The sequence below is a fragment of the Prionailurus bengalensis genome, chromosome B4 (assembly GCF_016509475.1).
Source record: "Prionailurus bengalensis isolate Pbe53 chromosome B4, Fcat_Pben_1.1_paternal_pri, whole genome shotgun sequence".
NCBI lineage: Eukaryota > Metazoa > Chordata > Mammalia > Carnivora > Felidae > Prionailurus > Prionailurus bengalensis.
In genome coordinates, this window is record NC_057358.1 from 21,140,958 (window position 1) to 21,154,156 (window position 13,199).

At 44.3% G+C, this 13,199-nt stretch overlaps 1 protein-coding gene and 1 long non-coding RNA gene across 3 annotated transcripts in view; one reads left to right on the top strand and one right to left on the bottom strand.

Annotated features, from left to right (window-relative positions):
- PIP4K2A (phosphatidylinositol-5-phosphate 4-kinase type 2 alpha) overlaps nt 1-13,199 on the bottom strand; it is a 192,654-nt gene that overhangs the window by 138,284 nt on the left and 41,171 nt on the right. The window lies entirely within an intron of this gene.
- On the top strand, nt 416-5,487 carry LOC122473027. Of its 2 annotated transcripts, none has more exons than XR_006294579.1 (3): nt 416-1,967; nt 2,723-2,957; nt 4,759-5,487. It is a non-coding gene; the product is annotated as an uncharacterized LOC122473027 (long non-coding RNA). The 2 variants fall into 2 exon arrangements; XR_006294578.1 differs by having other exon boundaries at nt 2,723-2,946.

Genomic DNA, 13,199 nt, shown 5'->3' on the forward strand with positions numbered 1-13,199 from the left:
TTATCAAAATAACTAATAACATGTTAATAGGAAATAATCTCTTTTGGCACCCAAGGTTTCAGTGGAATCAAAATTATTATAAAAATATACAGCTATGTTTTGCATACATTCGCTAACAACAAAAACCAACTAAAAGCAAAGGTTCTTCCTCCAAAAAGACTCCTTGTCATTCTTTTTCTCTTAAGGATAAAGACCAAGGAACCTAGCCATCTAACACCTTGACTCTCATTACACCATGAATAATACCTCAGCAGGAGCACTGGGAGCACCAAGCCCCTGCTGGCGGTCCCAAAGAGCCCCTCAGGGAGGGATGGGGCTGAAAGCACAGACTCCAACGTAGGGAATCTATCTGAACAGGAAATCGGTTTCCACCCCGCACTGCTTCCAGGGAATTAGAAAAACGGATGAAGAGATTCCTTATCCACGGTGGTTTAACCTTAAGAACATGTTCGCATCAGTTTCTTACTCATGCACGTTTCACACTAATACAAACGCTTGAAGATACCAGGCACGTCCGTCAAAGGTGCACCTGAGACGTTTCAGGGACAAATCCAGCCAAGCGTGTGGGAACTGGGGAAGGGCCAGGGGAAACAGAAATGAACACTTGTCCAGAGGAGATGGCGGCAGAGATAAATTCCAGAAGGACAGATTAAGAACGGGCAGAAAGCAAGACGGCAGCCTGCACGAGACAGACAGAGATAAAGACCAACTGACACTACACAAAGAGAAACAGAAGAGTCTGATAACTCAATCATGAGTCATGCCAACCTTGAATTAGAATGTCCCCCCCAAAATGCTGTCAACTCCAGACAGTAAGTACTCAGACCTCAACACTCTAAAATGGTGGGCTGGCAGGTTAATAGGTTATTGATCAAGGAGCAGCAAAAAGGATTAGCATGTCCCACCCCAAAATATACCAGTGACGCATACAAATTCTTCTGAACTGAAGGCATCTGAGTTCTGGAAATCCCGTATCTGTCCCAAAGCAGAACTCAATTCTGCTCCCCCAGAGCAACTCAGACCTTCTCTTCTCAGAGAGAACTCAGCACCACACCCAGACTTTGTCACAAACTATCTCGTCTCCCATTGATTCTCCCAAGGGCCCGCTGATCTTTCCAAAATGCCACGTGCCTTTCCAAAAGCCCCCTCTCTCCCTCCCTTTCTCCCCTAAATTAGGTATGTGGACCCAAATTCTAACCATTCCTTTGCTACTTATCACTGGGTGCTACTTATCACTGGGTACTTCTAACTGTGGCTGTGACTGTTAACTGTAACTGCATGTTAATAAGCTTGTGTTGGTTTTTTTCCTGTTAATCTGTCTTTTGTCAGTCTAATTTATAGGGCCTTGGCCAACGAACCCTAGATGGGTGAAGGCAAATGAGAGTTCCGCTTTTCTTCCCGGCAGCGGCCTTGTGAAAGTCCTCAAGACAACGAGCGAGTTCCTTAGCAGTCTTGTGGTGTCGGCACAGCCCCATCTTCAGGGGCAGAAACCGAGATCCAGAGATCTCAGTCCTGCAGCCTCGCCCCTGCTTCCCCGTGCAGGGCCGCCTGTGGAGGAGCCCTGACTCCTCTGAACACACCTGGGTGCTGGGACTTGTGCGATTAGGACTTACGCCTCTGGCCTGAAGGCCCCGAGAGTCCCCTGAGCCCCAGGGAGGCCACGCCCCGCTGCGCCCCGCCAGGGGTGGTGTGGGTTCCTTCCCTGATGCTGCAAAACCGTCCGTCACACGTGACCATTGTTTGTGTGGGTGACCCTCCCACTAAACCGATTCCTTACAGGCAGGAACTGGGCGTTACGCTTTTTTGTTTGTTCGGAACTCAGTGCAGGAAAATGCGATCGACGTTTATTAATTAACCACGGCAATCAAAGGTAGACCTCGGATTAGAACCACGTGTCCCGGGCTCAGCTCCGCAGGTCTAGCTTCCAGACGGGATGGTGTGCAACGTGCAGAAAGGAATTTTGAAAGGTACAAAAATTATTCTAACAGCATTTTAACATACACCAGACGTAACTCCAACACAACCATAACTGCCTTTTCTGTAACTGTAGCGGCTCCCAGCCGGCCCATCTGGCAAAAGTTGGGGGGGGTGGGGAGGGAAGGATCCCGCTATTCACCTGACTACGGACCATTATGTAACAGGGAGACAGAAAGCGCTGTTCCCAACCCAGCCAATAACAAACCAGACCCTCAAGCAGCACGATTGGCAGTCCTGGTAATTTTATCCCAGAGAGAACAATAACAGACACTATTTTTATTCATACCGGTATTTAATCCTTTTTTTTTTTTTCCTCAGTAATATACTGGATGGCACTAATTTCTATGGGTTAATTATATATTCCCTCCAACAGAATAGGTTTTTCTGGAGCTTTGTTTTATTGAATTCACGAAGCCCTCCCGGAGGAATATTACAGCCAAATGAAGAGTCGTTTCACCAACTGAAAGACCAACTTATGTTCTGCAGGAATGTGCTGTGCAAGCACGGCCTCTTTACCCCACCCTCTTGGCCACACACGGAACCTTTGCTTTTCATCTGCCACCTAATTATGGTGTCACACCTAGCCCGTGATGCTGGCCACGAAATATTTAACCACAGGGACACAGACCTCCACTTTCCTTAATTTCTTAGACTTAGAGCAACTGGTAGATAGACCCTTGGACGCGGACTTGCACGTGGCAGGTATTGACGACACATTGACTAGTCTTCCCATCTGTTGATACAGATGCTACTTGCGAACAATCCCTTTCGTCTTCGATCGCTTTCTTTTGGTGAACCCTATTTCACCAAAAGCACTTGGTGAAAGCACTATTTCCATGCTTATCAGACACCCCTACTCCTAAGAATCATGTTACAGTACTCAGAGAGGGAGAGAGGAAGACACGTGGGAACAAAAAAGGGGAGATCATTTGCTTTCACCGACCAAAGTTCGTTCCTTCCACCACCCAGGTATGCACGCAGTAAGTATTTATTGCGTACGCACTTTACTCCAGTAGTTTCTAAGCGAGGTACAGTTCTTTACTCTTGGTCTCAGCTGATGACACATGAAAAGATCTTCTGAAAATGGAATTTTATAAGTGTACATTCCTTAGAACATTAAAAACATTTATTTGGGCTACTGGGCTACACTAACCAGTGTCTTTTTTTTTTTTTTAATTTTTTTAAATTTGCATCCAAATTAGCACAGAGTGCAACAATGATTTCAGGAGTAGACTCCTTAGTGCCCCTGACCCATTTAGCCCATCCCCCCTCCCACAACCCCTCCCGTAACCCTCAGTTTGTTCTCCATATTTATGAGTTTCTTCCGTTTTGGCCCCCTCCCTGTTTTTATATTATTTTTGCTTCCCTTCCCTTATGTTCATCTGTTTTGTCTCTTAAAGTCCTCATATGACTGAAGTCGTATGATTTTTGTCTTTCTCTGACTAATTGCACTTGGCATAATACCCTCCAGGTCCATCCACGTAGCTGTAAATGCAAGATTTCATTCTTTTTGATTGCCGAGTAATACTCCATTGTACATATATACCACATCTTCTTTATCCATCCATCCATCCATCCATCCATCCATCCATTCTTTCCATACTTTGGCTATTGTTCATAGTGCTGCTATAAACATGGGGGTGCATGTGTCCCTTCGAAACAGCACACCTGTATCCCGTGGATAAATGCCTAGTAGTGCAATTGCTGGGTCGTAGGGTAGTTCTCTTTTTAGTTTTTTGAGAAACCTCCATACTGTTTTCCAGAGTGGCTGCACCAGCTTGCATTCCCAACCAGTGTCGTTTTATTAAGACGTTACCAACTATACTTTTCATAGGCAGGTAGAAGGTAGCTAAGGTAACCATTAATCAAAGAGAACTTAGTTAATTGCCTTCAGAGAACAGAGCTCAGGGCGGTCATCATTGGTTATGTGACATCTTTCTGGTCCTTCATTCTTACCATTTACATTGCTTATTGTTCATACAGTATTGATTGGTATATTGATTATGGGAAAACAATGTTTGTATTAACACAACAGTGGAGAAAGTAGCAAGCAAATGGGATTCTTCTATTATAGCCACCATTACGAGGCAGTATTATTACCTTTGCTTTAACTCTTACAGCACTGTTGAGAAAAAACAGCAAATAAGAAAGGCCAGTACCCAAGGCATTGTAAGTAAGGAAAAGAATCTCCTTAACAAGCAAGATGGTTCCCTTAAACGATCAGTGTGACACATTTCTTATGACACAGGAACTACCAGTCCCCAAGCTGGCTGTCATGTCCACTCCACAGAGTGTTCGGAGGAGAGAAACAAGGCCAGGAAACGTTCAAGCCTCATTAAACCTCGGGCACCATCCTCTCACGCTATTTCTTTTATATTTCCTGACTTGGAAAAAAGGAAACGGGCTTACACTTTGGTAAAGTAACAGAACCCAATGTACATGATCTATCACTTAAATACTTTGGGATGCTGGTCAGCATCTCCCAGGTACCATTCACAGGCAAAGGAACAAACTATTGCCATCTCACAGCCACCACCCCCCTCCCCCAACCATCTCCATGTTCTAGAATGGGAGCTGGCAATTCGTCTCCTCCTCCTCATGCCTCTCCTCTTTAGGTCTCCTCTTAACGTTCCATGTAGAAGATTTTTTCAAAAGTTATTATCCCATAATATTATTCCCAGATAACATGTGCTTTCATTTCGCAAAGTTCCTTCTACTTCATAAAAGGAAGTCTACCAAGTTCCCCTAAATGGCAAATAAAGACTGCATCCCTTATTTTAGGAACTGGGACCGACAGAACTTTCCATTACTGATGTCTTGATGCCAACCAGCAATGTGACCACCCAAGACGTCAAGTCCTTGTCCATCCTGAGTCAGAACCTACCTGACAACCTGATCACCTCTCAGCTCGCCATCTCGGATCAAGAGGGGTACCCTAAAAATCTGAATGTGACACGAGCAAGTACGTTACAGGTGATGACTCTCTTCGTCTGGTACACCACCTCCCTCTACAAGCAACTGTCCAATATGGCAGAACAAGGGTAAAAGACTAGAGGGAATGCCTCGTCTCAAGGATGCGCTGATGAGGGAGCCATTTTGGAGAGTCGCTCAAAATCCAGCTACTCATAAGCCCTTCTTGCTGAAGGATCATAGCACACGAGAGAGCACGAAGGATTCATTTGCTTCAGAACCTCTCCCGAACGCCTGCTGCATTCCACACACTGTGGTAGGTGCTGAGGGTTTTCAAGAGAAAATTCCCTTGCCTTCCTGGAGCTTCTTAGTGGGAGGAAATAGGCAATGAAAAAAATACAGAGAATGTCAGGTGGTACCCAGTGCTATGCGGGGGGAAAGGCTGAGTTAAAAGGGATGGTAAGTGCTGGTTGGGGGGGGGGGGGGGGGGCGGGCTGTTGTGTAAGGGACTCGAGCCAGACTCTGGTAATTCTTTAGCAGAGACCTGAAAGTGACCAAGGGACCAAGCAGTTCAGGACCGTTACTACTGTTCGTATGTGTTATAAAGACATAAACCAGAGTTTAAAACTATCTAGCAGAAAGGGCTAGTTTAATACAAACCACACTGCCAATACTAGAAACAGGCAAGGGGGGGGGGGGCAAAAACACGTTATTTTATTACAAATTCCTTATACTTTCTTTGATGTTATAGTTAGGCCATTACATTCATTTCTTAAAATTATGTGTATAGATAATTTCTATAAGCTCTGAGTTTCACGTCAAGATAGTAAAGGTGATTACAACATACACGCTTTGTGAGAGAGGGGTTAGGGCCACCTGGGTTGAGCATTCCTGCCACGGTGTGTGTGCTCACAAGGGAAATCACCTCAGAATCACCACGGGGGAGTCACTGATTCCCCCCCTCCCAGGGTCCTCCTGGAGGTTATGTTACCGTAGGGAGTCAGACTGAAACTTACCAGGCAAGTCAAATAATTAAATAACTACAAGTCGGGCAAGTGTTACAAAGGAAACAAACAAGCTTATGGAGAGGAGGATGAGGGGTGGGGAAGGGGGAAGTTTTGTGCTTACCCGTGAGGGTCAGGGAAGAATTAAGAGCTCCCGGGAGGGAGAGAACTTGCAAACCGTTGGGGAGGATGTGGTTCACACCTCAACTAGGAGCAGCCGCAGGTGACTGGTGGCTGCCATATGGGCTGAGCAGAACAATGAGACAGAATCGGCTCCGAGATGATAAACGTTGAAGATGAGTCAGAGGTTCATGGGGGTTCAGTACACTATTCTCTCTGCTTTTGAAATGTTTTAAAGTTTCCATTAATAATAAAAGAAAAACAAAAGCCTTCAAAAGCACCCCTGGTTGACAGTTTCCTACTTGCCGTTTGCTTGGTTACACTCAAACCAATCAGTAACAGAGCCTAAAACCATCAGATAAATTTTTAAAATAACACTAAGATGGGGGCACCTAGGTGGCTCAGTCGGTTGACTGTCTGACTCTCGATTTCAGCTCAGGTCATGATCTCTTGATCCGGGAGATCCAGCCCCATATCAGGCTCTGTGCTGACAGTGTGGAGCCTGCTTGGGATTCTCTCTCCTCCAACACCCCCCCCCCCACACACTGGCTCCACTCTCTGCCCTTACCCTGCTAGTGTGGTGTGCATGCATGCACGCTGGCTCTCTCTTTCAGAATAAATAAACATTAAAAAACCCCAAAACCCTAAGATATAACTTAGCATCTTAATCAGCCACCAAGACACTAAAGTAGCCCCCTACCAAAGTCTAAATAACGGCAACAATCTGAAGGTTTATTACAAAGAGGCAAGTGTGTTCCAATGAAGAGTCAACATGATAGGCCATTAGGGCTCTAGAGAAAAAGAATCTAAAAATACTAGAACATTCCCTGCCACTCTGGTTCTTCTAAATGAAAAGCCGACCATTTAATTATGTTAGGAGCCAGCGCATCAGTTAAAGCCCCAAGAAGTTTCCCTTTCTCGCTCCTTTTAAACCAGTATGAATAAAACATAACAAAAATTATATTCACTTTTAATTGTTTGACTTTTATTTTTTACATGTCCCTATTCTGTCACAATGGCCTAAAAATATCAGGTGCATGACTTTTAGCCCTGCCAATCCCCTTTTCAGTAATACACAAGAAATTAAATATGCGTTAACCAGACCTCAGCAAAGAGCCAGCACAGGCTCCCCAGAGAGATCCCGTAAGTTTACACACCGACATACCCTGGGTGTGTGTGTATCTTTATGAGGTCCCTAAATTCTGTTTCAGCAGCACATGGCCAAAAAAACCCCACAAACAATAAATCCAAATGGAAGGCAGGGCTCACTGGCATACTTTTCTTGGTGGCTATTTCCAAACCTTTCTGTATTTCTGTTACTCTGTTGCTGTATGGGAAGCAGTCTTCTCCCACCCTAAAGAAAACAAGCTTTTGAAAAAGCAAAGAATCATGAGGGCAACCCTGCTCTCTGAAATGAATTTACCGTGATGAAAAGTTCGCTTACAGTAGATTCATAACTTTTTTTTCCTAATCGGCTGACGAGAGTATCCACGTTCCAATACAGAACAAATCTCAGCTACTTAGATTTTGAAGGAACTTGCCCATTCCATCCTAGGCAATGTATTCTGCAGGAACAAAGGCGCCAGAAACAAAATAATAAATGTACAAGGACTTTTGCAGTCTTGTTTGGGGCAAGCCCAAAAAACTGGAAACAAGACTTTTTGCCCATCAATAGATAATGGTTGAATACATTAAGGCATATTTATACCACGGAATATTATGCAGCTATTAAAATGAATGTGCACTATGTGTATTGTCCCAGGAGGGTTTACAATTTAAAATGAACAAATAAAAAACCCAGCAGTACTAGCTGTAGAGTAAAATAATGTCTTTACAAATTCTCTAAAAGCTTTGTGATCTTGGTTTAGGTAATTATACGACATCAAAGACAGAAGGAACAACCACAAAAAAAAAAAAAATAGATAAACTGGCAGACTAGGTCAAAACTGAAAATGTTAATGCTGCAAACAATGCTATCAAGAAAGGGAGAGAAACCCACCACATGGGAGATGAGATTTGCAAATTACATCTCTCATGAGGGTCTTCTATCTGCAAGAATTTTTACAACTCAATAGTAAAGACAAATAACCCAATTTAAAAATGGACAAAATATATTGCTCCAAAAAAAAGACACACTTCTTCAAAAAAAGATTCAGGGGCACCCGGGCGGCCCAGTTGGTTAAGTGTCTGACTTCGGCTCAGGTCATGATCTCACGGTTCCTGAGTTCAAGCCACGCATCGGGCTCTGGGCTGACAGTGTAGAGCCTGCTTGGGATTCTTTCTCTACCTTTCTCTCTCTGCCCCCCTCCACTTGTGTTTTCTTTCTCTCTCTCAAAAATGAGTAATTCTGTAAAACAAAAAAGAGAGAGAGAGATGAATGTGGCCAATAAGCACATGAAAAGAGGCTCAACATCATTAGCCATGAGAGAAATGAAAATGAAAACCACAGTGAAATACCACTGCCCTCCACTAGGACAGCTGTAAATCCCTAAGACGTTAGGAAGCATGAGCAAGGAGTAGTGAAACCAGAGACCTGATACATCCGTGCTGATAAGCAAAGGGATACAACTGCTTTGGAAAAATGTCTGGCAAGCCCTTGGCGTGTTAGACAGAGAGTAACCGTAGGACCCAAAGATTTCGCTCCTCGGATACACCCAAGAGAAATGAAAACATATGTCCACACAGCATTATTCATAATAACCAAAAAGTCTAAACAACCCAAATAGACATCAGTTGATGAATGCACAAAGACACCATGGTCCGTCCATACAACAGAATATTACTCAACAATCAACAGGAAGGAAGCGATGCCACGTGCTGCAACACAGATGAACCTTGAAAACATTATGCTAAGTGAAAGAAGCCAGTCACAAGCGACCACACACAAATCTACAGAGGCAGGAAGTAGATCTGTGGTTGCCTAGTGCTGGGGGTAGGGGCTGGAAGGGACGGGAGGTTTGGTTTCTTTTAGAGGGGATGAAAATGTTCTAAAATCAGATTGTGACAATGGTTACAGAAGCCTGTAAGACTACTAAGAAACACTGAATTGTACACTTCAAATGGATTTTACATTGTACATGTGTATTACATGTGAATTATAGCTCAACAAAGCAGTTTTTAAAACATGGGTTGCTTTTCAGAAGTGCCTGGGTGGCTCAGTCAGTTGGGCGTCCGACTCTTGATTTCAGCTCAAGTCATGATCCCAGAGTTGTGGGATCGAGCCCCACGTGGGGCTCCATGCTGAGCGTACAGCCTGCTTAAGATTCTCTCATTCCCTCTCTCTCTCCCTCTCTCTCTCTCTCTCTCTCTCTCCCCCTCTGCTCCTCCGCCCAGTTTGTGCTCTCTCCCTCTCCCTCTTTCTCTCTCTCTCTCTCTCAAATAAAAATTAAATAAAAAATTTTAAAAAGGTTCACTTTTTTTTTTTTTTTTTAACGTTTATTTATTTTTGGGACAGAGAGAGAGACAGAGCATGAGCGGGGGAGGGGCAGAGAGAGAGGGAGACACAGAATTGGAAACAGGCTCCAGGCTCTGAGCCATCAGCCCAGAGCCCGACGCGGGGCTCGAACTCACGGACCGCGAGATCGTGACCTGGCTGAAGTCGGACGCTTAACCGACTGTGCCACCCAGGCGCCCCTTTTTTTTTTTTTTTTTTTTTTTAAAAAGGTTCACTTTAAAAAAAAATTCTCTAACCAGCAAACCTGAAAATGGAAAATGAGGACCAGGTACTTGGATTTTAATTCTGTGAATTTTTTACCGTCCACTTAAATAAGCCGCTGTGGTCATTCAAAATCATGCTTGTGAAATATATTTCACGATGGTATAATATTACAAAACTAAAGCAGAGTACAAAACGACACATATTTATAACTTAACAAAATAAGACTGTTTGTAAAGAAAAGGCTGGAACTAACAATGAGCCTCTAGCCTAGATGGTGGAATTGTGAGCAATTTAAACACTGGGCTTTAGAATTTTCTTTATCTAGGAAACCTGGGTGGGGCTTAGTTGGGTTAGGGGTCCGACTCTTGGTTTTGGCTCAGGTCATGACATCGAAGCTTCCTGGGGTGGAGCCCTGTGTCGGGCTCTGCACTGACAGCGTGGAGCCTGCTTGGGGTTCTCTGTCTCCCTCTCTCTCTGCCCCTCCCCCACTCACGCTGTCTCTCCGTCTCTCTCAAAATAAATAAATGCAAAAAAAAAAAAAAATAGAATTTTCTTTTTCTTAGTTTTCTCTAATAAGCATGTATCACTTTTCTCTTTCTTTTTCTTTCTTTCTTTCTTTCTTTCTTTCTTTCTTTCTTTCTTTCTTTCTTTCTTCTTTCCTTCCTTCCTTCCTTCCTTCCTTCCTTCCTTCCTTCCTTCCTTTCTTTATTTTTTTGCAGACTCCATGCTCAACATTGGCCTTGGACTCACAACCCGGAGACCAAGAGGTGCATCGTCTACAGACTGAGCCGGCCAGGAGCCCCGAGCATGCGCACACTTCTTTAATCATAAAAATAACGACTTGAATTTTCAGATGAACCACATGCACGAGGAAGCCAAGCACGCCACTGCAATGTATATAACTACAGTTTATTAACACCCTATATTAACGGATATCTCTTTTTGTTTTTCCTGGTAAAAAGTCCCGTACATCTCAAACTGTTTCACCTAGATAATACTGCGTAACAGGATACTCCAAAACTCAGCGGCTTAAAACAACCCCCATCTTATCTGGCTCACAATTTTACAAGGGTCCAGAATCTGAGTAGGGGCTCAGGCATGAAGTGTTTCCGTACAGTCTGAGCTATTCAAGATGACCCGCTCTTACCTCTGAGTCCCTGGCGCGTCTGTCAGCTGGACTGGGTCTTTCCTATTCCACCAGGTCCCTTCTCCTAGTCCAGCTCACGCCTCTTTAACTTGGTGGCAGGTTGTTAAAAGGGCCAACCAGAGGCTGCAAGGCTTCTAAAGGCCTGTGTCTTGAAGTCACAAGGCACCGCGTTCATCACATTCTGTTGGTCAAAGTGAGGGCCAGCCCAGATTCCAGGGGAGGAGAAAATCTCTTCAGCATAAAAGAATCAGAGGAACAGTTGGTGAACCCATCTGCAGACAATGTGCAGGCAGGCCCAGAGGAAAACAATATCCAAAAGAATGAGCCCTTGGCTATTGAGATAGATACTTGTTTTTTTTTTTTTAATATTCGTTTATTTTTGAGAGAGAGACAGAGTGTGAGTTGGGAGAGGCAGAGAGAGAGGGAGACACAGAATCTGAAGCAGGCTCCAGGTTCCGAGCTGTCAGCACAGAGCCCGATGCGGGGCTCGAACTCACAAATGTCATGAGATCATGACCTGAGCTGAAGTCAGACACTTGACCGACTGAGCCACCCAGGCGCTGAGATAGATACTTAATAGAAACACTTTGTGTTTGGCAAAAGGTTGTGGCTCTGTGGGCTCTATTTTCCACTGTCTTATAAAGTAAGAGATTCACTCGCCTGAAAAAAATGTTGGCCCTTTCATTTAATAAAAATCAAATGATTCTGTGTGCTAAAACGTTACTATTTTTTAAAAGTCACGGCAAAAAAAGGGAGAACCTTGATTTCAGAAATTAATATTATTTTGCAATAGCAGGGATATCCAGTAAAAACTCTAGGCTTTGCAGGCCATATGGTCTCTGTCACAGCGAGTCAATTCTGTTTGACTAGCACAGAAGGAGCTATAGGCAACATGCAAACAAAGGAATATGGCTGTGATCCAATAAAACGTTTATGGACACTGAAATCTGAATTTTATATAATTTTCACAAGTAATGATATATTTTTCTTTAAAAAAATTTTTTTAACCACTCTTTTGCATGTATGCAAAACCCAGTCTTAGCTCAAGGGCCATGTAAAAACAGGCCGTGGGCCAGACTGGACCCATAGGCCACAGTCAGCTAATCCCTGTGCTACAGTTAATTCAAAAGATACCATACAAATGCCAAAAGGTGAAATACTCCACTGAGCACCTTACACAAACATCCACATATATTTCCTGTATAAAATACTCAACCTTGGTGGGGCGCCTGGGTGGTTCAGTCGGTTGAGTGTCCAACTTCCGTTGAGGTCATGATCTCTCAGTTTGCGGGTTCGAGCCACCCGTCAGGCTCTGTGCTGATGGCTCGGAGCCTGGGGCCTGCTTCCGATTCTGCGTCTCCCTTTCTCTCTGCCCCTTCCCTGCTCATGCTCTGTCTCTGTCTCTCTGTCTCTTAAGTATAAATAGAATATTAAAAAAAATAAACACAGATGTTAGTACAGGGCCTCTAAAATACTAGGAGGATCTGTTCTCACATTAAACCTGCCTAATTTGTGAATTCCTCCGGACTCGGATACAGCTCCTAGAGTCTCTATTCAGGGACAGGTAACTACAAGCCGACATTAGCTGGGGTTCACCTACCGTGCTGACCCTTGTTTGGAACGCCTGGGATTCTCACCAGGCGTCTGAAGAGACACAGATGGTCCTATAATCTTTAAATATGCATCATATGCGTCTGAAAATTCTGGCATTAACCCAGGGCATGGACAATGTGCAATCACCCACCATGTTACCTGCAGGCCTGTTTTCACACAAGACTGATCTTCTGGACCCTTCTGTGTTTTGCCCTACAAGAGGCCATCTCTCTCTGATGCACGTGCGCACACACACACACATCACACACACACACATCACACATCACACACACACACACACACACACACAAAGGCAAAAGCTAATTTTACGTTACAGCACAGTACAAATGACAATGAGGAAACTTTATATCCGATCAAGTCAATAAACCCTCAGCCACTAACAAGGGGAGCCCTGAGATGACACATTGCTCCTTATGATCTCAACTCTTCAAAGTTTTGCTTACTACCGCAGCTTCAGGCCTGCCCTTTAACATCTTTTTTTTTTTTTCAATGTTTATTTATTTTTGGGACAGAGAGAGACAAAGCATGAACGGGGGAGGGGCAGAGAGAAAGGGAGACACAGAATCGGAAACAGGCTCCAGGCTCTGAGCCATCAGCCCAGAGCCCGACGCGGGGCTCGAACTCCCGGACCGCGAGATCGTGACCTGGCTGAAGTCGGACGCTTCACCGACTGCGCCACCCAGGCGCCCCTGCCCTTTAACATCTTAATAGGATTCACATTTTACATGTCTCCTTCAGTGCCTACGCTTTGCCATCACACTTTGCGTCA